A 26,341-nucleotide genomic window follows, 5' to 3' on the forward strand; every position below is an offset into this window, starting at 1 on the left:
GGTTCTGGGTTTTGCGTCTCCTGGGCACCCTACTTAACGATTCCCCCTCATCACAGCTTGTCTCCCGCCCCACTCATTCCAGGTACCGACGTGGAATTGCCTCACTAGTGGCTCGCAGCGCGGCAGAAATGAATGTGTTCCCCCAGGGGTGGAGCTGAAAGCACCCAAACTTTATTGGGGAAACCCAAACCAGGGAGAGAACCCCGCAGCCCGAGTCGGAGCACTCTGCAAGCTAAGGAGATTTCGAGAATGAGGAACTGGTGTGTGTTGTAATGGACAAAACAGCCTCTGAAGCGGAGTCTTCGGCAGCCAGTAGTGAGAATATGGAACGACCTGGATCTGGGGGGAAGCCGACGGCTCCCGTCGCCCCCGCCCGGGGCCCGCCTCTCACCCCCGCGTCGGCCGCCAGGGACCAGCTCTGGCTGCTCTTGCGGATCTCCTCCACGGACCAGGGCCGCTCCCACACAGGCTCAGACCCGGGCGTCCGCTCCGCGTCAGGGGTCGTCCAGTTCATCTGCAGCGGGAAAGACGAGAAGAGGGGCTGAGGCAAGGGACGGCAACAGCCCCGGTCCAGGCCCGGCCCCGGCCCGCAGCCCTCACCATCCCGGTCGCGCGGCTTCGCGGGCCGCGCTGCTCAAACCCGCACAGGGCCGCAGAACTCCGGAAGCCGATCGCCGGGCCACAGGACCCCGGCGCGTGACGCGTCTCACGTGACCCCGCGCGCACGTGACCGGGTGTGAGGTTCGCCGCGCCGGTCTCGTGAGCGGCGGGGAGAAGGTTACCGCCACCGGCTAGGACTGGGAGACGAGGAATCCCCGGGCTGGGCCCGGCACGGGCAACCGCTCCGCCCAAGCCCCGGGCGGCCATGGGACCCAGTCGTCACGTGACGGTCCAGTCGCGCGTCCTCCAACCCAGAGGGATAACCAGGCGCGGAGGTGGCCGAGGACTGCCCGGCTGCATTCGAGTCTCCGGCATGGTCAAAGCGGTCCGAGCCCGTGGGACAGCGAGCTCAGCACCCACTTAAGGGGGCCGTGCGCCCTCCCTGCATGCACCGTCTCCGCCGGCCCTGGCCGCGCAGGCCCCCGGGTCCGGGAAGGGGTGTGGCTCCCGGGCTCTCGACCCGCGACAGGTGGGCAGGGCGGGACGGGCGCACGGGCCTGCCCGGGAGACGACTGCGAACAGAACCTGGGGGTCTCTCCGCCAGCGTTCGCCTGCCCTTGGGCGGCAGCTTCGGGTTCCTGTGTGAGTCCTGCGCCGAACAGGCTTTCCGCGCTCGTCCTTGGCCTGTGTTTCCACGTTTGTAAAGTGAAAGTTTGAACTGGGTGATCTGTGAGGATCTGCCACCTATGACGTTTGTGCTCTCTAGAGAATTCTGCGTATGTTGGAAGCTGCTAAAGGGACCGCATAGGTAGATCTTTTGTCTTTTAATTGAGAAATTCTTGTTTGTTTTTAAATCTGTTTACATCTGAAATGATTTGAATTCATGTTCAAATGCCAGTGCAGACAAGAGTGGTCTCCATGATTTTGGATTAGAGCAGCTGTGGCCTTCAGTGGACAGTGTAACTGAAAAAGGAAGCACAATTGTGTGGTCATTGAATCTAAATTTTTAAGTGACGCTTTGAGGGTTTCTTCATTTCTAGGAATGAATGAAGGAGAAAGGAAGTTACTAGTGACCGAGAAGCGTGTGAATGAAACACAGTTCTTCCAAACCTGACAGTTATTTCACAGTTGAAGTTGAAATCACCTAGGCAAAACCTAATGTAAGTATGTTCTTAACAAGAGAAATAACTTTGATTTACAGAAGCTAGAGGGATAAAAATCTGCATTGGTTAAGAGGCTTTTTTTGTCTTGCTTCTTTTTTGGGGGGGGGGTCTGTATTTAAGGGAAGCATCATTTTAGTAACAAGAGGAATCTTTTCTTCTATCTTGAAAGTCATCACATCTGTCTTCTTTTAAAGGCTTGCTTTGTACACACCAAAAGGCTTTATTCTCTAGTCCTTGATTGAGATCCTAAACCATTTTCGTGTGGCTTGCTCTTCATTTTGGAATTGATGGCTAATCTTTAACACTTAAAAAAGTTGATAGTCCCAGCTAATTATTTCATTTCTTTGTCTGAAAATAGACTACAAACATTTAAAAATGGTATGCTTGTAATGGATATGTAGAGTATTACCAAAAAAAAAAAAAATTATATATCCTATACTGACAGGTTGCAGTAGCCTAGAAGCTGATCCCAGTGATCCCCATGTCCTTGTATTAATGTCCTCATATAATCCCCTTGAGTGTGGATTGGATTTAGTGTTTCTCACATCTAATATGTGGTAGAAGTGATGGGCTGTCACTTCTGAGATTAAGTCACAGAAAGGCTGTGATGCTTTCTGGTGGGTCCCTTGCTTTGGGGGGCGCATATGCCATATTTTAGGGGATAGGGCTTCTGGAATGGCTGCAAGAGGCACTCTGGGAACTCTGTTCTCAGTGGAACAACCATAATTTGAAACTTATTAAAATGCTTGTAGTCTCTGGAATTGTCCTACAAGTACCTAACAAATGAAGAAATGTTTATTCAAGAGAATCTACTTAATATTGGTGAAAACAGCTAGAGTCTGTGGCACTTGAGTTGTGACCTGCTCCCTCGTTCTGCACTCCCAGGCTCAGTATGAAGAGCATCCTACCCAGCACAGCGGTAGCCAGGAACATGGGGCTATATCTGCTCAGCGCCCTTTCAAAGGATATAGCGTCTCCCTGGGAGGGGCAGGCCACTATAATTTCTTCTTTCCCACCCCCTAGATTTGTGTTGCAAAGAATAAATTACAGGTGAATGAGGCTGAGAGGTTGGGGCTCCCTTTCCCCATCCTGCTTCATTGATTGGGTGGGGGCTGTACCCCAAGCTTGGCAGATGAAGAATATTGGGGCCTTTTGCCATCGTTCTATTTGTAGGGCATACCTTCCCTGCAGAGAGAGATAAGCCAAGATGTCCAGAGGCTACTGCCTTGCGCAAAGCTCCACCTTGCTCTGAAAGCAGGGTGCTCTATTGCACCTCCAGGTGGCAGGTAGCAGTAGCACAGATTTTACCCTGGTGAGAGGCAGGCCTTAATTCTCCCCAAGGGAATAGACTTTATTTGAAAAAGAGGGGAATTCAAACCTTAGGGAGCTCTTGAAAACAATGTTACAGATTTTGGCTGTAACAGTTAGCAGGAGGCTGGTAGCTACCTGAAAGCAACAAGCTACACTTTAGGGTAGCCAAAACTTTACCAGAGAGTAGGAAAGCTATTTGAGCTAGTAAACAAATCTGGCAAAATTGTGGAGTACGAGATCATTCTGTGTGTTGAATATAGAAATATAGAAATATTCTGCATTAGTATATAGAAACTGCTGTTTCCAAATACTAACAGTGAACAATCTGAAAAGGAAATCAAGAAAACTGTTATAATCACATAGCCACTAAAACAATCATGTCTAGGGATAAATTTAACCAAGGATGTAAAGGACTTATACATTCAAAAAACTTTGAACTATCCTGAAAGAAATTAAAGAGCATCTAAATAAATGGATATACATTCTGTATTCATGGATTGGAAGGCTAAATATTGTTAACTTGTCAGTAGTAACCAAAGCAATTTACAGATTCAGTAATCCCAGTTTTTCTTAGCAGAAATGGAAAAGCTGGTCCTTAAATTCATATGGAATTGCAAGATGCCCCCAAATAGCTGAAACAATCTTGAAAAAGAAGAGCAAAGTTGGTGGACTCGCATTTCCTGATTTAAAACCTTATTACAAGGCTACAGTAATCAGAACAGTGTGGTACTGGCACAAGGACAGACATAGACAGCAATGGAACAGAATTGAGGATTCAGAAATAAATCCTCTCATCTATGGTCAGATGATTTTCGGCAGGGGTAGTAGATCCAATCAATAAGGAAAGAATAGTCTCTTCAACAAATAGTGCTGGGAAAATTTTATATCCGTTTGCAAAATGATTATTTTGGACCCCACCTCACACACAAAAACTAACTCAAAAAGAATCAAAGACCCAAGTTAAAGAACCCACTGTGAAACTCTTAGAAGAAAACATAAGGAAATATCTTTAAGACTTTATATTAGTCATTTGGTTCTTAGACTTTATACCATAACATGAGTAACAAAAGAAAATATGAATACATTGGACCACATAAGAATTAAAATCTTTTGTGCATCAAAAGACATAAGAGGCGATGCAGTGGTGGCTCAGTGGGAGAATTCTCATCTGCCATGCTGGAGACAGGGTTCAGTTCCTGGAGCCTGCCCATGTGAAAAAAAAAAAGGCTATCAAGAAAGTGAAAAACACCCTACAGAATAGGAGAAAATACTTGAACATCGTATATCTAATAAGGGTTTAATACCCAGATATATAAAGAACTCCTGCAATTCAATAACAAAAGGATGAACACTTAAAAATGAGCAAAAGACTTGATTAGACATTTCTCTGAAGAAGATATACAAATGGCCAATAAGCACATGGAAAGATGTTCACCATCATTAGCCTAAAGTAAATGCATATCAAAACCACAAGATACTATTTTCCCACTAGAATGGCTGTTATTAAAAAATGGAAAACAATAGGTGTTGGTATGGATGCTGAGAAATAGGAGCCCTTTTCCATTGTTCGCAGGAGTGTAAAATGATACAGCCACCATGGAAAACAGTTTGGTCATATTGTCATAATTATTACTTAGATAATATTGTGTTTTGTGTAAAAAGAGTAGCAGAAAAAAGAAAGGAAAGCAAATATATATATTTATAGCTTTTGCTACATTAACCTTCATTTCCTTAATCCATTAAAGTTTTACTCCCACTTGCCTCCTTTGTGCTGTTTTACTATATGAAATATATGATAGAGAGACAATAGAGAAAAATCGAAACCACAGTGTGGTTCTTGGGAAAGATCAATAAAATTGACAAACTTTTAGCTATACTGACCAAGAAAAAAGAGGATTCAAATTACTGAAATCAAGAATTAAACAGAGGCTGTCAGCACCAGTCGTACAGAAAAAAAAAATTACGAAACAGATACAAAACAAAGCATACCAACTTAAAAAATTAGGACTAGAAGGGAACTTCCTCACCTGATAAAGGGCATCTATGAGAAACCACAGGTAATATCATACTTAGTAGTGGAAGCTCTAGGTAGTTTTGTAACAGGCTTTTTCCATTTCTATACAGCAGAGTACTGGAGGTTCTAGTCCAGGAAAGTAGGCCAGAAGAGCGAAGAAAAGGCCTCACAATTGGGGGAGAATAAATAAAACTAACTCCATATGCGGATGATGGCATGATTATGGATATAGAAAATGTTATGCAGTCCACCAAAAACGTCTGAAATTAATGAGTGCAGTAAGGGTGCAGGGTGCAAGACCAATATGCAAAAATCAGTCATATTTCTGACATTAATGATTAGCAATATGGAAATGAATTTAAGAAAAAAACGTGTTTACAGAAGCATCAAAAAGAATAAAGCTCTTAGGGATGAGTTTTTAAAAAGTAATGCAAATTTTACACTCTGAAAACAGCAAATATTTTTGAATGAAATTGAAGAAGAACTAACTAAATGGAAAGATATCGCACATTCATGAATTGGAAGACTTAATATTTTTAAGATTTTAACAATATTTATACATTTAGACAATTTCTATCAAAATCCAATTTGCTTTTTTACAGAAACTGACAAGCTGACCCTAAAATTCATATAGAAATGCAGGGGATTCATAATAGCCCAAACAATCTTGAAACAAAAGTACGAAGTTGGAGGACTCACACTTCCCAGTTTTAAAACTTCCTACAATATTGGAGTACTCAAGACAAAGGACTTGAGAGGCAAATTGATTTTCAGTTGTGCTGGGACAACTGGATATTCATATGCAGTCATGCCATATACAAACTTTAACTCAAAATGGATCACAGATGCAAGTATGAGATAAAACTATACAGCTGTCCAAAGAAAATTTAGGTTTAGGTAAATTGCCCTGGTTTAGGGAAAACCTTAAATATGGCATCAATAGCACCAGTGAGAAAAGAAAAAGTAGTTTAATTGGAATTCATCAAAATTAAGAACTTGTAGTGCAAAGTACAAGAAAGTGAAAACACAAACTACTGAACGGAGAAAATTTTTGCAAATCATATATCTGATAAGGGACTTATATGTAGAATATATAAAGAACTATTACAACTAAATAATAAGACAGTAACCCACCTTAAATGTGGGCAAAGGGTCCTATACAACAGGAATTTATTGGCTTACGGTTTTGATGCTAGGAGAATTCCAAAATCGAGGCATCGACAGGTGATACTTCTTCCCTGAAGTCTGTGGCATTCTGTGACGGACTGCCAGTGATCTTTGGTCCTTGGCAATGTATCGTGGTGCTTTCTCCTTTCTTCTTGGTTCTGTTGAGTTCCACCTTGTCCTTCCTGTGGTTTTCTCTCTGTGGCCTTGTATATAAAGCCTCCAGTAATAGGATTAAGACCCATCTTGTTTCAATTGACCACATCTTAACTAAAAATAGCATCTTCAAGAGGTCTTCATTACAGTGCACAGGAATGGATTAGGGTTAAGGGCGTGATTTTCTGGAGTGTGTCACTCAGTCTATCGCAGTGTTTCTCCAGTGAAGATATGCAGATAGTCAATGAACACATGAAAACACGCTCACAATCAGGGAAATGTAAATCAAAGCCACAATGAGATGCCAATTCACATCTTCTAAGATGTCTCCAGCCAAAAGGACATATAATAACAAGTGTTGGAGAGGAGGTGGAGAAATTTGGACTCATCATTCAGTGTTAATGGTTATGTGAAATGGTGCAGCCAGGGAGGGAAACAGTCTGGTAGTTCCTAAAATGTTTAAACATGTGGATGCCACATGACCCAACAAGTCCACTCTTAAGTATATACTGAAGTAAATGAAACCCTATGTTTACTCAAAATCTTGTGCATGAATATTCATTGTGGCATTATTTGTAATAGCCAAAAAGTGGACACAACCCAAATATCCATCAACTGATGAATGGGTGAGGTGTGGTACATATGTAAGCTGGAACATGTTTTGAAAATAAAAAGGTATGGAGTGCTGAAATATGTTATAACATTGGCAAACCTGAAATGTTGAGATAATATCTTTTTTGTTGTTGTTGTTAAATCCTATCTTCTCTGTTATATTCCTCCTTTTTAAATGACATGTATAGATAAAAGCAATAAATTTCAAAGTATATCACAACAGTTAGTTGTAGAACAGATTTTAGAGTTTGATATGGGTTACAGTTCCATAATTTTAGGTTTTTATTTCTAGCTTCTCAGAGTGATACTGTAGGCTAAAAGAAATATCAGTATAATGATTTAGCAGTCATACTCATTTGTTAAACCTGACCTCTATATAACTGCACCATCATCTTTTTTCTTTCTTCCACTCTTTAGGAGTTATTTGGGCTATGCCCATTCTAACTTTTTCATGTCGGAAGGGGCTGTTGATAATATGGGCTAGTGGGATGGAACTAGTTGATGTTCTGGAGAGGCTGGACCTCTGCATTTCAGGACTTATCTGGCCCAGGGACCCATCTGGAGGTTGTAGGTTTTCAGGAGTTACCCTAGTGTATGGAACCTTCGTATAATTTCGTATAATGCCCTAGGTATTTTTAGGATTGGCAGGAATGTTTTTTTTTGGGGGGGGGGGGGGTTGGCAAGTTATGATAGGTAGTGATGTCTAAGTGAAGTGTGAGTAAGAGTGAACTCCTGTGTAGCCTCTCGACTGTATTTGAACCCTCTCAGCCACGATACCTTATTTGTTACACTTCTTTTCTCTGTTTTGGCCAGGATGGCATTGTTGACCCCATGGTGCCAGGGCCGGGTTCATCCCAGAGGTCATCTCCCATGCCACCAGGGAGACTTTCATCCCTAGATGTCATGCCCCATGTACGGGGAGGGGCTATGGTTTCACTTGCAGAATTGAGCTTAGAGAAAGGCCATGTTTGAGCAACAAATGAGGTCTCTGGTGGTAACTCTTAGGCATACCTATAGGTAGGCTAAGCTTCTCTACTGCATAGATAAGCTTCACAAGAGCAAGTTTTAAAATCTAGGCCTTGGCCTATTGATTTAAGTGTCCCTAATGTTTGGCACAATATCGGGGTTTCCCCAGTGGTAAAGTTTAATAGTTCCATAATTTCCTCCCATCCTTCAAGGGACTTGGTCAGTACTTTTTGGTTATTTGCCTAATATACTCGAATGTGTGAAGGTATTACATTAAGTTATACAGGATTAAAGGCTCTCATTCTTATTCTGGGCTCCCTGTGTTTGGATTGTTGAAATGATCTATCCAGACAGGTTGAGTTAGATCATGTGCTACAGAAAACCTAGGTTCTGAACATAATAAAACCTTTTTCCTTTGGCCTCAAAGAGTAGGTGAAGTTCTAAAGTACAAGCAGTTTCTTCCTACCCTGGTATTCTGAATTACCTTAATTCTGACCCGATCAGCTTCCTTCTTATCTCTAAATACCAGGTTATATATAAATCAAACAGCCCCTCAAACTCCAAAAATAACATTTACTACTCTGGACTAAATGTGACTACTATAAGAGCTTACAGTCTAGGGTCCAGTTTTCTTATAAGTATTTTCTAAATGAAATCATATGGTATTTGCTCTTTTGTTTCTCACTTATCTGACCATTGTTTTAAACGACTGAAGTTTAGAGAAATTTATTTTGCAGCAATACATACTTCGTATACTAGCAGCAACGTTGAAATATGTGTTGCTTTTAGTTTTGGTGTTCTAGAAAACAGTGGTGGTTAAATCAATAAACTACAGCTGACTATCATTTTTAAAAATATGTAATTGACAATGAGTAGGCAGTAATACATACATTTCCTGAAGTATCCTCTAAATTGGGGTAAAACTTATGTCCAGAATAGTTTATATTTGTTTTATTCCAATTTGAAATTGATAACCTCTGTAGATATATTATGAATTTCTATTAACCAGAGCATCTATTTCCCATGAAAATAGCAACACAGACTTTTTCTCATATTGTCATGGTCTTCTGGTAATTGTTATATATTTAAAAGTTACTGGTGTTTGCCCTTTGTATTACAACTCATTTACATTTAGTAAATATCAACTGATATTTGTATGGGTTTATTTCTGTACTCTTTCTGTTGATTTGTGTGTTTGTCCTTCTGCCAGTGTCATGCTGTCTGTATTGCTTTTGCCTTATGTAAGTTTTGAAATTGGATAGTGTAAATTCTCCAACTTTGTTCTACGTTTTAAAACATTTTTGAGGGTAGTCTGGGTCCTTTGGGTTTTCATATAAATTTGAAAATCAGCTTGCCATTTTCTCAAAGTATCCTCATGGGATTTTAATTGGGATTGCATTGAATGAATAGCTGAGAATTGTGATCTTAACATTGAACCTTCCTATCAACATGGCATATCTCTCTATTACTTAGTTCTTTAATTTCTTAAAATGTGCTTTGTAAATTTTACATTGTAGAGGTTCTGTACATATTTTGTTAAACTTACCCCTAAGTATTTTATGTCTGATTCTGTTCTATGTGTGGTTTTTTAAAGTTTTAATTTTCCAGTTGTTCATTGCAAATATGTAGAAATAGAATTGATTTTTGTACTTCTTGTATCCTACAGCCTTTCTAGGTTAACTTATTCTAAGAATTTTTTTTTTTTTTTTTTTTGGTAAATTCTGTAGGATTTTCTGCAAACACAATCATGATAATGAACAAAGGCAATTTTACTTCAGCCTTTGCAATCAACCTGCCTTTGCTTTGTTTTATGTGCTAAGTAGGATTCACTAGGTAGGCTCTCAGGACATGGAAGTGGTGATTGTGGGCTGATGTCTTTGTTTTGTTCCCATGCCGAGGGAAAGCATTCTGTCTTTCATTTAACACAAAAGCACTAAATCATGAAATTTTAAAATGTTGCATTGGGCTTAATCTAAATTTAAAACTTCTGGTCCTTAAAGGACACTGTTAATAAAAAGAAAATGTAAGCCACAGACTGGGAGGAAAAGTATTTACAATTCATATATCTGACAAAGCACCTTTATTCACTACATATAAAGCAATCCTACAAATCAATATTAAGGTGGTAGAGAACCCAAATTGCAAAATGGGTGAAAGATATAGACAGACATTTCACAAAAGAAGATATTTGATATAGTTGCATTAAAACAGTGCAACATATTTAGCCATCAGTGAAATGCAAATAAAAATGATAATGACAACTCTTTACCCACAAAAATAGCTAAAATTTAAAATGACATCTCTTTACCCACAAAAATAGCTAAATGTTGGTGAGGGTATGGAGTAACAAACCGCTGGTGGGAGTACATAGTGGCACAGACACTTTGACCGTTTTTCATAAGTTTGAACATAATCTCTGTTCTAGTTTACTAGCTACCAGAATGCAATATACCAGGAACAGAATTTTTTTTTTAATTTTTAAATTAATTAATTTTTTAATACAAAAAAACACACCAAAGAAGCGCAAACCTTCTTATTTTGATCGTTCCATTCTACATAGATAATCAGTAATTCACAATATCATCGCATAGTTGCATATTCATCATTGTGATCATTTCTGTCTACCTGCCTACCTACTTACTTTTCTGTCTGTCTTTCTGTCTATATACATGCACACACCACACACCCATAATGCATAGGACAGGTCAAAACAATGTTTAGCAAATTGCTAGTTGGTTATGTCTAGGTACGTGTGATTTTTAAAAACTGATTGGGCTTTTATGTATTATTTGAATTTTCTTTTTCAGTGAATGTTATTGGCCAAAAAATGAGGTGTTTTTTCTTTATTATTTTTATTTCGTTTTTTTTGGTAATATAGGAGCTTTATTCCTGGAGGGTTTCAGTTTTTAAAGTAACCATTGAGTAGACATTAGCGTATTTGTTACATTTGTGTAGAATTTAAACACCTTTACCTGGTAACCTCCACCAATTACGGAACAAATACTTACATTACCTTTGTTGCTGCCTGGGTGACCCTTTTGACCCCTTACCTCCTATAAACATAACCGCTAACTCTGTATTTTGTGTTTATTATTTCTTTGTTCTTTCTAGTTTCATCACATTTGTATCTCTAAACTGTTTGTTGTCTTTTCTTGTACTTTTGCACTTTATAATTAGAATCCTGCTATGTATCCACTTTTGCCACTTGGTTTGTCATCCCACGTTATATGGCTGAGACTCATCCAGATTTTTGCTTGTAGTTGCAGTTAGTGCATTTTCATTGCTGTGTTGTGTTACCTTGTGTGAGTATTGCACAGTCTGTCCTTTCTACTCGTTTTAAAAAAAATTTTTATTAATTAAAAAAAAAATTACAAGAAACACAAACATTCCCAGCACATAACACTCAGCAATTCACAATATCATCACATAGTTGCATATTCATCATCATGATCATTTTGTCCTTTGTACTCTTGATGAGTGATTGGGTTTTCATTTGTGTTTACTCATCTGAGCAGTGGCGAGGTGAACATTCCTGGGCACATCTTCTGGCTCACATGGGCAAGAGCTTCTCTGGGACGATAGTTCTATAGCTGCTGAGTTGAGGGCATGCGTTTCTTTTACAGCTTTAGAGTATTAGTTTTCTGTTGTTTTGTCACAAATTGCCACAAAATTAAAAGTCAAATTTAATTTCTCACAGTTCTGTGGATCAGAAATCTAGCAGGCTGTGCTGGATTCTTACAAGACTGAGATTAAGGTGGAGTTAAGACTGGACTCCTTTCTGGAGACTCTGTGGGTGAATGTATTTCCAGGTACCTTCACATTTTTGGTGGAATTTACTTTCATGCACTGGTAGGACTGAGGTTTGCATTTCCTTGCTGTTTGTCAGCTGGGGTCTTTCTTAGCTTCTAGGTGCCACTCACTTTCCTTTCCTCATGGTCTCTTCCCTTTCTCTTCAAAGGCAGCAGTGGTGAGTGGAGTCCTTTTCATGCTTCAGATCGTCATGTCCTCCTCTTCTGCCTCATTTCATTTTTGCCTCTAGCTGGAGATAGTTTTCTGCTTTTAAGGGCTCATGTGATTAGATTGGGCACATCTGGCTAGGTAGGGTACACTCCCTGTTTTAGCCGTAGAATTCTTTCACAGCTGTACCTAGATTAGTGTTTGATTGAATAACCAGGGGATGGGAATTTTGGGGGGACATGTTTAGAATTCTGGGTACCGAAGTAGATAATTGTGATTGTTTTTGATAGTAGTTGTGCCATTATGAGTTTTTTCCAGCAGTATAGATTTCCTGTCTTTCTACACCTTTGCTAGCACTTAATATTGTCAGATATTTAATTTTTTGAACATCTGGTGGCTATGAGGTAGAACCTCATGGTAGTTTTTAATCTGTATTTATATGTCCTTATTTATCCATAAATAATAGGTGGTTAGATTTATTGCTTTATTAAAAACTTTACATGAATAGTTTTATAATGTATGTCCTCCCTAACTTAAGGAGTTTTCATTTAGAATTATGTTTTTGAGGTTTATCTATGATTTTTTGGTAACTTCTCTTTGATATTTAATTGTGTGAGAATATGTTGTACTTGATCTACTGATGGAAATTTGGATCTTAGATTATGTGTTAGTTCTCCGTGTGAATATGTGAGAGTTTCTTGAAGGTACGTATGATGAGGGGAAATTATATATAGTAGGTAAACATCTAGAAGTAAATGATATGCATCTTCCCTTATTTTTCTGCATAGCAATACCTCTTTTTAAAAAGTAGGGTTTTTTTCCCCTCCTGGCCACCATTCTTTTCTGCTTTCACTTGTTGCTGCTTTTATCCATATGACAAGTTGATTTTTTTTGCCTTCGAAAGAATGACACAGGTAACATATGTTAATTGCAAAATAAAAATGTCAGTGCTGTATTGATAGTGCATAAAGAAAAATACATCTTCAGCATCATTATGCTTTTTAATAAAAGGAGAAAAGTACTGTGTGTATTTTTTTAAACATGCAGAAAATGCTGCATATATTATTTTTAAACACGTCCAGCCCCTAGCATCCATTAATCTGCTTGCTGTCTCTATGGATTTATCTATTCTGGATGTTCATATAGTTGAAATCATGCAGTAGATGACCTTTTCTATGAACTAGCTGAAGGTTTTTGAAATCCATCATAGGTATCATTGTAAGTATCATCATATGTATCAGCACTTCACACCTTTCACTGTCAACCTGTTTGTGTCTTTGTATCTTATATGAATCTCTGGTAGGCAGCACATAGCTGGGTCATGTGTTTTGTCCATTTTGCCAGTCTCTGCTTTTTATTTGGAGAGTTTAATCCATTTACACTTAAAGTAATTACAGATGAGGAAGGATTGCCCTTTGCCATTTTTCTCTTTGTGGGAAGTGTTGTGTATGCTCAGAACTTGTATTCTGACAAATTTTACCCTAGAGAAATCAAGGAGCGAGTCTTTTGTTGGAAGACAAACCCTCTCTCCCCTCCGCCACACACACACACACACACACACACACACACACACACATACACAACACCATTCTGAGGTCATTCAGTTTCTCCAGAATTACCTGTTCTCCTACTGTATACTAGTCAAGGTAGTTTGGGCTCTTGCTCCTCAAAGTATATTCCATATACAGCCCCACAAGTTATCACCTGGAGCCTGTGAGGAACATAGAACTTCAGGTCCTATCCCACACCTACTGAGTCAGAGTCTTCACCCTCATAGGGATCCCCAGTTCACACCAAGCAGTTTAGGAAGCACTTGGTTGTGCTGTATTGGAGGTTGTAGGTTTCTAGAAATTAATCATAGTGCATGAAATTTTTGTAGAACCTCAGATAGAGCCCTGGGTGTTCTTAAGGGTTGGTAGGCATGGTTTTGGTTTTGCTTTGGGAAGCCATGGTAAATAGCAATATCTAGCTGAAGCTTGTGTAAGAGTAGTCTCCAGAATAGCCTATTTGACTATTCTGACAATATTAAGTGCTAGCAAAGGTTGATTCTATTTGAACTCTCTCAGCCACTGGTACCTTATTTTGTTACCTGAGCCCATGGTGCCAGAACCAGGCTCACCCCTGGGATTCATGTTCCACATTCCCAGGGGGACTTTCACACCTGGATTTATATCCCAAGTAGGGGGGAGGGTAATGATTTTACTTGTAGAGTTGAGCTTAGAAAGAGAGAGGCCACATCTGAACAACAAGAGGCTCTCTGGAAGTAACTCCTAGGCATAACTTTAGGTAGGCTTAGCTTTTCTGCTACATAAACAAGCTTCACAAGGGCAAGCTTCAAGAAAAAGGGCTTGGCATATTGATTTGGGAATCCCTAATGTCTGAAGCAGTATCAGGGATTTCCCTGGTTGTAAAGCCTAATACTTCCATAATTTTTCTCCTGTCCTTCAAGGGACTTTGCCAATACTTTCTAATTATCTGCCCATTATACTCTGGGATGTATCTTGGTATTTCATTAAGCTATTCAGGATTACAAACCCTCATTCCCATTCTAGGCTCCATGTGTTTGGGTTTAAACAAGCTATCCGCACAGGTTGAGTTACATTATATACTACAGAAGATTCAGGTTTTGAGCAAAATAAGCCTCTCTTTCTTTGGTTTCATACAGCAGGTTAAGTTGTAAAATGTAGACAATGTCCTTCTTACCCCTGTATTCTGATTTACCTTAGTCCGGACATGATCACCTTCATTCTTATCTTTAATTGAAGCATGACCTCTTCTTTGGTTTCTTAAATAGTTGTTCACTATGATAGCAATGCTGACTTTCAGAGTTGCAGAACTGCTACTCTGAATCTTAAGTGTCACGCAGGTACCCAAAATTTCAGGGAAATACTAGGTTATACATATATAGCACAGCATCTCACGATCTAGAAATAAAAGTTACAGCTCCAGATTGAATGTGACTACTATACAAGTTTACATCTAAGCCCTAGTTTTCTTACAGATATTTTTTAAAAAGAAACCATACAATATTTGCTGTTTTGGTTCTAGCTTATAAGGTTCATTCACCTTGTTGCATGCCTCAGGACTTCATTCCTTTCTGTAGCCATACAATATTCTGTCATATGTGTACACAATTCACCATTCTACTTCTCAGTCAGTGTATCCTTCAGCCACCTCCATCCATTGGGCATCATGTATAGTGTCCAAAGTCAACAATTCATGACGCACATTATCCGCACTTAGTTGTACAGTCATCAAGACTCTCCATTTTAAAGAAGTTTCATTGCTCCCAAGACAAAAATAACCAATAAACAAACCGTCAGCACATAGAAAGTCAAAACCACCTCCCCTTAACTCTTGTCCTTACCCCAATTATTTACCCTGGCATTGCTGTGGCATTGTGGATGTCTTCCTGCTAAACTTGGACCATAGCATGCAGTAGTTGTATCCCCCTGTACCCTGCTATTATTTACTCTTTGTATAAGATCCACACATTTGGAGTAGTTTATTCAGGAGCTTATTGATATTTGTAGTGTTACTTGGTGGGCTTCTTGACTCTGTACAACCCCTTGCAATCATTTTCACCTTCAATATGGCAGTATTACTTACAGACCCTCTAAGGTGCTGCCTTCACTTCTATCCAGTCCCTTATATTTAAGTTTAGCCTCATTAGCTATCTGTTCACCCTCTCTAGCTTCTGTGTGTCTTTAGGTCCCGATGTTCTATATTATACACCTCTGAGTTTACCTTTCTCGAGATCATAATCACAAAATAAAACAGTATCTGTCCTTTTCTCCCTGGCTTATTTCACTCAGCATTATGTCCTCAAGGTTCATTGTTGTCATGTGCTTCAGGACCCCATTTCATTCTTACTGCTCCATAGTACTGCATCGCATATATGCACCACGTTTTGTTAATCCACTCGTCTGTTGATGGGCACTTGGATTGTTTCCATCTTTTGGCAATTGTGAGTAGTACTGCTCTGAACATCGGTATGCAAATGTCTGTCTATGTGACTACTTTCAGCTCTTCTGGGTATATACCAAGTAGTTGTATGGCTGGGTCATAGGGTCCTCGATATTTAGTTTTTTAAGGAACCACCAAACTGTGTTCCATAGCAGCTGTACCATTATACATTTCCACCAGCAGTGCATGAATATTCCAATTTCTCCACATCCTCTCCAACATTTGTAGTTTCTTGTTCAATAGTAGCCATTCTTATAAGTGTGAGATGATTATCTCATTGTAGTCTTGATCTACATTTCCCTTATGCTAATGAAAATGAGCATCTCTTCATGTGCTTTTTAGCTATCAGTATTTGCTCTTCGGAAAAATATCTATTCATATCTTTAGCCCACTTGGTAATTGGGTTGTTTTTTCTGTTTTTCAGTTGTGTGATTACTTTATGTGTACAGGATATCAGTCCTTTATCCAGTATGTGATTTACAAATATTTTCTCCCGTTTTGTTGGCTGCCCCTTCACCTTTTTTGGGGTTTTTTTTTGGTGGGGGGTGGTGCATGGTCTGGGAATCAAACCCGGGTCTCCCACGTGAAAAGCGAGAATTCTACCAGTGAACCTCCTGTGTATCCCCTTCACCTTTTTGATAAAGTCTTTTGAGGCACAGCGGCATTTGATTTTGAGGAGTTCCCATTTATTTTTTCTTTTGTTGCTGTGCTTCAGATATAAAGCTTAGGAAGGTACCTCCTACCACTAGGTCTTCGAGATTTTTGCCTGTATTTTATTCTCGGAGTGTTATGGTGCAGGCTCATATGTTTAGGAGTTTGATCCATTTTGAGCTAATTTTTATATAGGGTCTAAAGTAAGGGTAGGTCCTCTCATTTCTTTGGCTATTGATGGCAATTCTCCCATGCCCATTTATTGAAAAGTCTATTCAGTGGATTTGTGAGCTGGTCAAAGATCAGCTGACCATAGATTTGGTGGTCTGTCTTGGCACTCTTGATTCGATTCCATTTGCTAATAGTTCTATCTTTGTGCCTGTACCATGCTATTTTGAACACAGCTTTATAATAAGCTTTTAAATCAGGAAATGTTAATCCTCCCACTTCATTCTTCTTTTTTAGTATATTTTTTAGCTATTTGAGACCCCTTTCCCTTCTAAATGAGTTTGAATCTAGCTTTTCCAAGTCTTCAAAGTAGATTTTTGGAATTCTGATTGGTACTGCATTGAGTCGATAGATCTATTTGGGTGCAATTGACATCTTTACTACATTTAATGTTCCTATCCATGAGCAGGGAATGTTTTTCCATCTATTTAAATCTTCTTTGATTTTTTTTAGCAATGTTATTTAGTGTTCCGTGTAGAGAATTCAATTCACTAGTATTTTGTTGAGAATTTTTGCATCAGTGTTCATTAGGGAGCTTGGTCTGTAGTTTTCCTTTCTTACAAAAATCATCTTAGTTAATTAAGTTTTAGTTAAAATGATATTAGCTTCATAAAATGAGTTAGGTAATGTTCCTTTTTCCTCTTTTTTTTTTTGGAAAAATTTTAGCAGGATTTGTGTTAGTTCTTTTTGGAATGTTTGATAAAATTCCCCTATGGACGCTTCTGGCCCTGTGCTTTTCTTTATAGGAAGATTTTTGATGACTGATTGATCTGTTTACTAGTGATCGGTTTGTTGAGATGTTCTATTTCTTCCTGAGTCATGTACCTTTTTTTTTGTGTTTCCAGGAATTTGTCCATTTCATCTGTGTTGTCTTGTTTGTTGGCATATAGTTGTTCATATTATCCTCTTATGATTTCTTTTATTTCTTTAGGGTCTGTGCTAATGCACCACTTCTCATTTCTGAATTTTTAAAATTTGCTTCCTTTCTGTTTTTTTCTTCATCAGTTTTGTGGTGGTCCGTGAATTTTATTGATTTTCTCAAAGAGCCAAATTTAGAGGACAGGTGAACTGTTTTCGATATTCAAAAAAGTAAATGAAAGAAAAGATGGAAAAATTGAATTGGATCTCAGAGAAGTGATGGACAAAACGAAGTACGCAAATATAAGAATCATTGATGTCCCTCAAGGAAAAGAGAAAAGCAATTGGGCTATGAAGATTAGGTGAAGATATAATGGGGGAATACTTCCCAACCCTTATTAAGTCCTTAATATACAATGTACAAGTCGAAGAAGCTCAACGAACTCCAAACAGAATAAATCCAAATAGGCCTTCCCCAAGGCACATATTAATCCGTCTATCAAATATTGAAGAGAAGCAGAAAATGCTGAAAGCAGCAAGAGACAGACAAGGTACTGTGTACAAGGAAAGCCACATAAGATTTGTTCGGATACCTCAGCTGGCACCATGGAGGCAAGAAGGCAGTGGTATTATACATTTAAGATCCTGAGAGAGAGATCACTTATTCTTTCTTCTGCCTCTTCAGATCTGCTCTTGTATGTCTGTAGTATTTTTTTAATTTGGTCTACAGAATCTTTAGTCTCAGTAATGTCTGCTATTTTTTATTTATTCTTTCAAATTCCACTTTCTGCTCTTCTGTAGCAAGCAAGCTCCTGGCAGCAAGCAGGCCCCTCCCCCCATAACCACTCATCTACTCCTGTAAACTTAGCTTTGGCAACCAGTCCTCGTTCTGGCTACCAGCAGCCAGTCACCTCCCACCATTGAGCAGCCAATCATCTCCCCCAAGTGTCGCCAGTTCCATGTTAGGGAAACACTGCCAGCATCCAATCACCTCCCTTGGATGTAGCCAGTTCCCATATTAGGAAGATGCTAGCAGCCATTCTGTATATAAATGCCTTGTACCAGGGCTCAGAGTTTCGGAGGCTACTTGGCTGAGTCCTATGGCCATAGACTAGTAAACTGAAACTTTGGAGCCTCGATCCCAGTTTGTTCTGTTTCTGTGAAACATTCCTGGAGGCTTGCAGCCTCTTTCCTGTTTACTTGCTTCAGTGCTGTTTTCACATAATGTTCCTGGAGTTTCTTGCAGAACCTTGTTCCATTTCGTGCTACATTTCTAGTGTCTTCTTGATGTCCTTTATGTCATTAGCCATCCCATTTATTTTGTTTACTAGAGGTATATGAACATCTTTGATTAGTTGTCCCAATGTCTGTGTCTCCTCTGGTGTTTTAATTTGGTTGTTAAGCTAGGCTGTATCTGTCTGCATGATGATATATTCAGTGATCTTCTGTTTTGTGGCATGTAAATATGTTGATTGGCTTATCTTAGAAATTGATTTCCTTCAGTAGCCTAAAGCCTTTTGCTGGGTGGATGTGGAGCAGGATATGATTCAGGGGACGGGGCAAGGCACAGCACTGTGTTGCTGCATTGATGTGCACGTATAGACACGGGTTGGGGATGCTACAGTAGTGCCTGTTAGCATGGACACCCAGCAGTGGGGAAGGATGTGGCTGTGTGGATGCCCAGGTCTCAAGGGTCGGGCCCCGAGGGCGGGGCCTTTTTGTGCCCCATTCTAGGGCACAGGGCCGTTTGTGCGCAGGTGCAGGCCTAGCGCAGTTGGTCCGTGTTGCACCTGCATGTGCTGGGGGTGGTTGTGGCCTAACTGCGCAGCTCAGTGCTTTTCCAGAGCTGGGAAGCCGTGCGCATGCATGGGTCTGGTAGTGTTGTATACTGATGTACACATGTGCGCGGATCTCAGGGTGTGCCACATGGAGCTACACAACGACTGGGTTGTGGACAGGTATAGCCTGGCTATGGAGGTAAGCAACCACAGGCTTTATGACTGGTGAGTGCTTGCATGAGGCAGGGACTGGGAAGTAGGACTTGGGAGTGGTGGAGCGAGACTGCGTGTGCACAGGAGAGGTGGGTTTGGCTGTGGTAGGTGTGCGTGCGTTTGTGGTGGGTTTCTGAGGCACGTCCACCTACAAGAGTTTGTTGGGGTGGGCGCACTTGCAGCACAGGGCATAGGGGTGAGGGCCTGGGCTCAGGTGCATTGGAGTGTGCGGTAAGTCACAGGTCGCAGGACTGTGCTGGTGAGGGTAGCGCATGAAGGAATGTGGCTTTGCTTACTTCCTAGTCGTGTCTACCTGTCCATGCACTCCTGAGGGCTGCAGGCTTCCGCGTTGGGCTCTTTGCACCAGTCAGACGATCTCCAATTCCCTGCTTCTCATGTCCTCAGGGTTTGCAACTAGGGCTGCCGTATGTGGTGCAGAAGACTCTCCCAGGTCACTTACACCCTGGACTCGTCATCTCAGTCACCTTTCTGTCTCTTCTCTAGCTGTTCCTTGGAGTAGGGTTGAACTCAATGTGTCCTATTTACCTGTCTTCCTAGAACTCTATCCATGCAGATTATTTTTTACTGCAGAACTTCTTGGAACCAGAGGTGGTTCCTGGGAAAGTTTGATGGTGTGGTGATGACAGTGGCAAGGCTGATTGGTGTGTGGAGGGACACACCTGGAGCTGACTGGAGTGCAGAGGGAGTAGATTGGACAGGTGGGGAGCCTGAAGAGAGTGCCAATCTCTCCTCAGCCTTCATCTGTCTGTGAAAATTTTAATCTCTCCCTCATTTTTGAAGGATAATGTAGCTGGATACTCAATTCTTGGCTGGAAGTTTTTTCTTTCAGGATTTTAGATATATCCATACCACTGCCTTCTCACCTCCATGGTGCTTGTTGAGTAGTCTGAACTCAGTCTTAGGTGGTTTCCTTTGTATGTGTTGAGTTACTTTCAGAATTTTCTGCTTCTCTTCAACATTTGACAGACTCATTGGTGTGTGTCTTGGAGTAGGCCTATTTGGATTTATTCTATTTGTGGTTTGTTGGGCTTCTTTCATTTGCATATTTATATCTTTTTAAAGTTTTACCCCATTATCTCTTCAACTTCCTAGCCTACTCTTCTCTCTTTTTTGGGTCCCCAGTGATTCTTAAATTTCTGTGCTTCATGTTGTCCATCATTTCCTGTAGGAGCCAAGGGTTAAAACAAGGCCTGCAGAATTTGTATTACCCTCTTTAAGATATAATCAATCTGTATTAGAATTAACTCAGAATAATTTAGATATAGCCTAAGGACACGATATTATAAAATCACTTACCCAAGAGCTAAAAAATCTTAATCCTATTTACTGGTAGAAATCACATCATTTGTTGACTCCTGTAGGTCTAGGTTTGGTGCTGTTTATGCTCTTTCTCTGCCTCCTCAGCTGTGTCAAACAACAAATGTTCAAAGTAGCAAGCCATGCCACAAAGCATAGCCACCCTAACAGTGTGATTCTTGCAAAACCTCGTGGCTCCCTCCTGAATCAAAGTCAGAGAGCTTGACTGGTAGCCAGTAACGGGTAAGACCCTTCCTTCAGAGCTTAAGGGCAACCTAAGACAGGCACAGTCTCCTCGGCTAATAAAATCAAAAGGGGGAAATGTAGGAGCCAAGGGTTAAAACAAGACCTGCACAATTTGTTGGGAGCAGCTGGCATCAGAGTAGCGGCAAGAAATTGAGGAGGGGGCCGGCCACTGTGGCTCAGCAGGCAAGAATGCTTGCCTGCCATGCCAGAGGACCTGCATTCAATTCCTGTTAAAAATAAAATAAAATAAAATAAAATCTAAAAAAAAAAAAAGAAATTGAGGAGACTGTTATCTGCTTAATTGGAGGACAGTCTGAGAGGGAGAGAATGTTTGTTTCTTCCTTAACCCCAAGGTCTTGTTGGCTATCTCTTGTATGTAAGGAGAAATATACTGAAAAGTAGGTACTCTGTTTTATTCTGAAATGTACACTATATGTAAATTATTCTGAGTTCATTCTAATATAGATTGATTATATTTTAAAGAGGGTAATACAAAAATTGTTCTCATTCCAGTCACATTTTAAACTTCATAAAAAATGTACGCATGCTTTTAGTCACGTAAACCCTGCAGTATATAAGCAGGAACTAGTGAAGAATAAAGTAGTCTGTTGTTTGCTAAAGGTAAGCTTCAGACCCCCTGATCCCATCTGTCTCTTTCTTGATCATGATTCCTTAATATCCTTCGAGCTCCGTCTCATAGGAAGGAATAATTTCCCTGAGGTCTAATTCAAAATTTTCCATCTTTTTTGCCATTTGTTCTTTTGTGCTTTTGCATTCAATGGTTCTTTCTCTAGTGTGCTTATTTTTCCTCTGCCTCTTAACACCTGCTTTTGTATATCTGTAGTATATTTTGAATTTCCTGTATAGTATCTTTCATCCTGATGATATCTGCTATTTTTCTACTTATTTTTTCAAATTCTTCTTTATACTGTTCTAGTGTCTCCTTGATATTCTTTATGTCATTATGCAACTCACTGGACTTATTTTAGTAGAGTTGTGTGAACATCTTTGATTAGTTCCCCAAAAACTGTTGTCTCCTCTGCTGTTTTAATTTCATCCTTACGCTGAGCTATATCTGCCTGCATCTTCATATGCTTTGTGATTTTCTGTTGGCTTCAAGGCATTTGCTTATCAACAAAATTCTAGCAAATCGATTCCAGCAACACAAATGTATTATACATCATGATCAAGTAGGATTTATCCCAGGTATGTAAGGATGGTTCAATGTGAGAAAATCAATTAAAGTAATACACCATATCAACAAATCAAAGCAGAAAAACCACATGATCATCTCAATTGATGCAGAAAAGGCATTTGACGAAATTGAACATCCTTTCTTGTTGAAAACACTTCAAAGGATAGGAATAGAGGGGAACTTCCTCAACATGATGAAGGGAATATGTGAAAAACTCACAACTAACATCATCCTCAATGGGGAAAAACTGAAAACTTTATCCCTAAGATCAGGAACAAGACAAGGATATCCACTATCACCACTGCTATTCAACATCGTGTTGGGAAGTTCTAGTCAGTGCAATTAGACGAGAAAAAGAAATACAAGGCATCAAAATGGGAAAGGAAGAAGAAAAACTCTGTTTGCAGACGATATGCTACTATATGTCGAAAACCCAAAAAAATTCACAGCAAAACTACCAGAGCTAATAAATGAGTACAGCAAAGTGGCAGGTTACAAGATCAACACTCAAAAATCTGTAGTGTTTCTATACATTAGTAATGAACAATCTGAGGGGGAAATCAAGAAAAGAATTCCATTCACAATTGCAACCAAAAGAATAAAATATTTAGGAATAAATTTTACTAAAGGGACAAAAGACCTATACAAAGAAAACTACAATAAATTGTTAAAAGAAATCAAAGAAGGAAGGGGGATCCAAGATGGCGTCTTAGTAAGGTACATGCGTCTTAGTTCCTCCGACTCCAAATCAACTAATAGGTGAACAGAAACAGTACAGAACAGCTCCCGGGGCTACAACAGGGAATGGACACACAGCGTAACCCAGTCTGGGCTGGTTAGTCTGACTGCGAAACTCGGCTGCGGTGAGTGAGATCCCCGAGCGGCGGGCGATTTCCCGAGCAGCCGCAGCTGCGGCGGTCCGAGCTAATCCCTCCCTCCTTCCCGGGCTGGCTGAGGGACGCGGAGAGACAAGCTTCCCAGCCAAGGCGGCCGGCGCCACACTTTTGCGGGTGGCTTCGAGTCTCGGCTTCGAGTCCGCGACTACGAGTCTCGCATCAGAGGGCTATCCAAAGTCTGGGCTGGCAAGTCTGACTGCGAGACTTGGCTGCGGCGAGACCCCCGAGCGGCCGCAGCTGCGGCGGTCCGAGCTAATCCCTCCCTCCTTCCCGGGCTGGCTGAGAGACTCGGAGAGACAAGCTTCCCAGCCAAGGCGGCCGGCGCCACACTTTTGTGGGCGGCTTCGAGTCTCGGCTTCGAGTCCGCAGCTACGAGTCTCGGATCAGAGGGCATTCCAAAGTCTGGGCTGGCAAGTCTGACAGCGACTCTTGGCTGCGGCGAGACCCCCGAGCAGCACGTGATTTGCCGAGCAGCCGCAGCTGCGGCGGTCCGAGCTAATCCCTCCCTCCTTCCCGGGCCGGCTGAGAGTATCGGAGAAGCAAGTTTCCCAAGCCGAGGCAGGCGGCGCCCTTCTTCTGCGGGCGGCTTCGAGTCTCGGCATTGAGTCCGCGGCTACGAATCTCAGATCAGAGGGCTATCCAAAGTCTGGGCTGGCTAGACTGACTGCGAGACTCGGCTGCGGTGAGACCCCCGAGCGGCGCGTGATTTCCCGATCAGCGGCAGCTGCGGTGGTCCGAGCTACTCCCTCCCTCCTTTCCGGGCCGGCTGAGAGTATTGGAGAAGCAAGTTTCCCAAGCCGAGGCAGGCGGCACCCCTCTTTTGCGGGCGGCTTCGAGTTTCTGCTTCGAGTCCGCGGATACGAGTCTCGGATAGGAGGGCTATCCAAGCCACGGTAGCCCCCCCCCGACGGGAGGCTTCCTGGTCCGGTGGGGAATCCCCCAGGCCCGCTGCGGCCCACAACCAGCCACAGGGTCCCCTCAAGCCGCGGCAGCTGACGCTCCAACCACGCGCGGCCCCTGAACCAACGGAGAGAATTGGACCCGAAATCCCCAGGCCACGGAGATTGGTGACTGGGGGAGACCCATTCCAAACACTTGAGACAAACGTGTGCCACGTGCGCCACATACTGGGCAAGATAAGAAAAACAGATCCCAGAGATTTCACAGAAAAATATTACAACCTTGCTGGGTCCAACACCAAGAGAAATCTGAATAAATGCCCAGACGCCAGCAGCAGAAGATAACTGTCCACGCTCAAAAGATTGAGAATATGGCTCAGTCAAAGGAACAAACCAATAGCTCAAATGAGACACAAGAGCTGAGACAACTAATGCTGAATATACGAACAGAAATGGAAAACCTCTTCAAAAATGAAATCGATAAATTGAGGGAGGACATGAAGAGGACATGGGCTGAACATAAAGAAGAAATAGAAAAACTGAAAAAACAAATCGCAGAACTTATGGAAGTGAAGGATAAAGTAGCAAACATAGAAAAAATAATGGATAGCTACAATGATAGATTTAAAGAGACAGAAGATAGAATTAGTGATTTGGAGGATGGAACATCTGAATTCCAAAAAGAAACAGAAACTATAGGGAAAAGAATGGAAAAATTTGAACAGGGTATCAGGGAACTCAAGGACAATATGAACCGCACAAATATACGTGTTGTGGGTGTCCCAGAAGGAGAAGAGAAGGGAAAAGGAGGAGAAAAACTAATGGAAGAAATTATCACTGAAAATTTCCCAACTCTTATGAAAGACCTAAAATTACAGATACAAGAAGTGCAGCGCACCCCAAAGAGATTAGACCCAAATAGGCGTTCTCCAAGACACTTACTAGTTAGAATGTCAGAGGTCAAAGAGAAAGAGAAGATCTTGAAAGCAGCAAGAGAAAAACAATCCATTACATACAAGGGAAACCCAATAAGACTTTGTGTAGATTTCTCAGCAGAAACCATGGAAGCTAGAAGACAGTGGGATGATATATTTAAAATACTAAAAGAGAAAAACTGCCAACCAAGACTCCTATATCCAGCAAAATTATCCTTCAAAAATGAGGGAGAAATTAAAACATTCTCAGACAAAAAGTCACTGAAAGAATTTGTGACCAAGAGACCAGCTCTGCAAGAAATACTAAAGGGAGCACTAGAGTCAGACACAAAAAGACAGAAGAGAGAGATATGGAAAAGAGTGTAGAAAGAAGGAAAATCAGATATGATATATATAATACAAAAGGCAAAATGTTAGAGGAAAATATTATCCAAACAGTAATAACACTAAATGTCAATGGACTGAATTCCCCAATCAAAAGACATAGATTGGCAGAATGGATTAAAAAACAGGATCCTTCTATATGCTGTCTACAGGAAACACATCTTAGACCCAAAGATAAACATAGGTTGAAAGTGAAAGGTTGGGAAAAGATATTTCATGCAAATAACAACCAGAAAAAGAGCAGGAGTGGCTATACTAATATCCAACAAATTAGACTTCAAATGTAAAACAGTTAAAAGAGACAAAGGACATTATATACTAATAAAAGGAACAATTAAACAAGAAGACATAACAATCATAAATATTTACGCACCGAATCAGAATGCCCCAAAATACGTGAGGAATATACTGCAAACACTGAAAAGGGAAATAGACTCATATACCATAATAGTTGGAGACTTCTACTCACCACTCTCATCAATGGACAGAACACCTAGACAGAGGATCAACAAAGAAATAGAGAATCTGAATATTACTATAAATGAACTAGACTTAATAGACATTTATAGGACATTACATCCCACAACAGCAGGATACACCTTTTTCTCAAGTGCTCATGGATCATTCTCAAAGATAGACCATATGCTGGGTCACAAAGCAAGTCTTAACAAATTTAAAAAGATTGAAATCTTACACAACACTTTCTCGGACCATAAAGGAATGATGTTGGAAATCAATAATAGGCAGAGTGCCAGAAAATTCACAAATACGTGGAGGCTCAACAACACACTCCTAAACAACGACTGGGTCAAAGAAGAAATTGCTAGAGAAA

General features: G+C 40.8%; 1 protein-coding gene across 2 annotated transcripts in view; it reads right to left on the reverse strand.

Moving 5' to 3' along the window:
• The window catches only part of MARCHF8 (membrane associated ring-CH-type finger 8), a 237,764-nt gene that overhangs the window by 178,421 nt on the left and 33,002 nt on the right, over positions 1-26,341 (reverse strand). Inside the window, exons 1-2 of one of the 2 annotated variants that reach the window (XM_077124617.1) lie at positions 1,186-1,308; positions 392-514 (exon numbers count right to left, since the gene is read on the reverse strand). The gene's annotated coding sequence lies outside the window, so the exon portion shown is untranslated. Of the gene's footprint in view, positions 1-391; positions 515-600; positions 700-1,185 lie in introns of those variants that run through there. The other variant, XM_077124616.1, reaches the window with a different exon arrangement.

Source organism: Tamandua tetradactyla, chromosome 13 (genome assembly GCF_023851605.1).
Source record: "Tamandua tetradactyla isolate mTamTet1 chromosome 13, mTamTet1.pri, whole genome shotgun sequence".
In the NCBI taxonomy this organism is placed as follows: domain Eukaryota; kingdom Metazoa; phylum Chordata; class Mammalia; order Pilosa; family Myrmecophagidae; genus Tamandua; species Tamandua tetradactyla.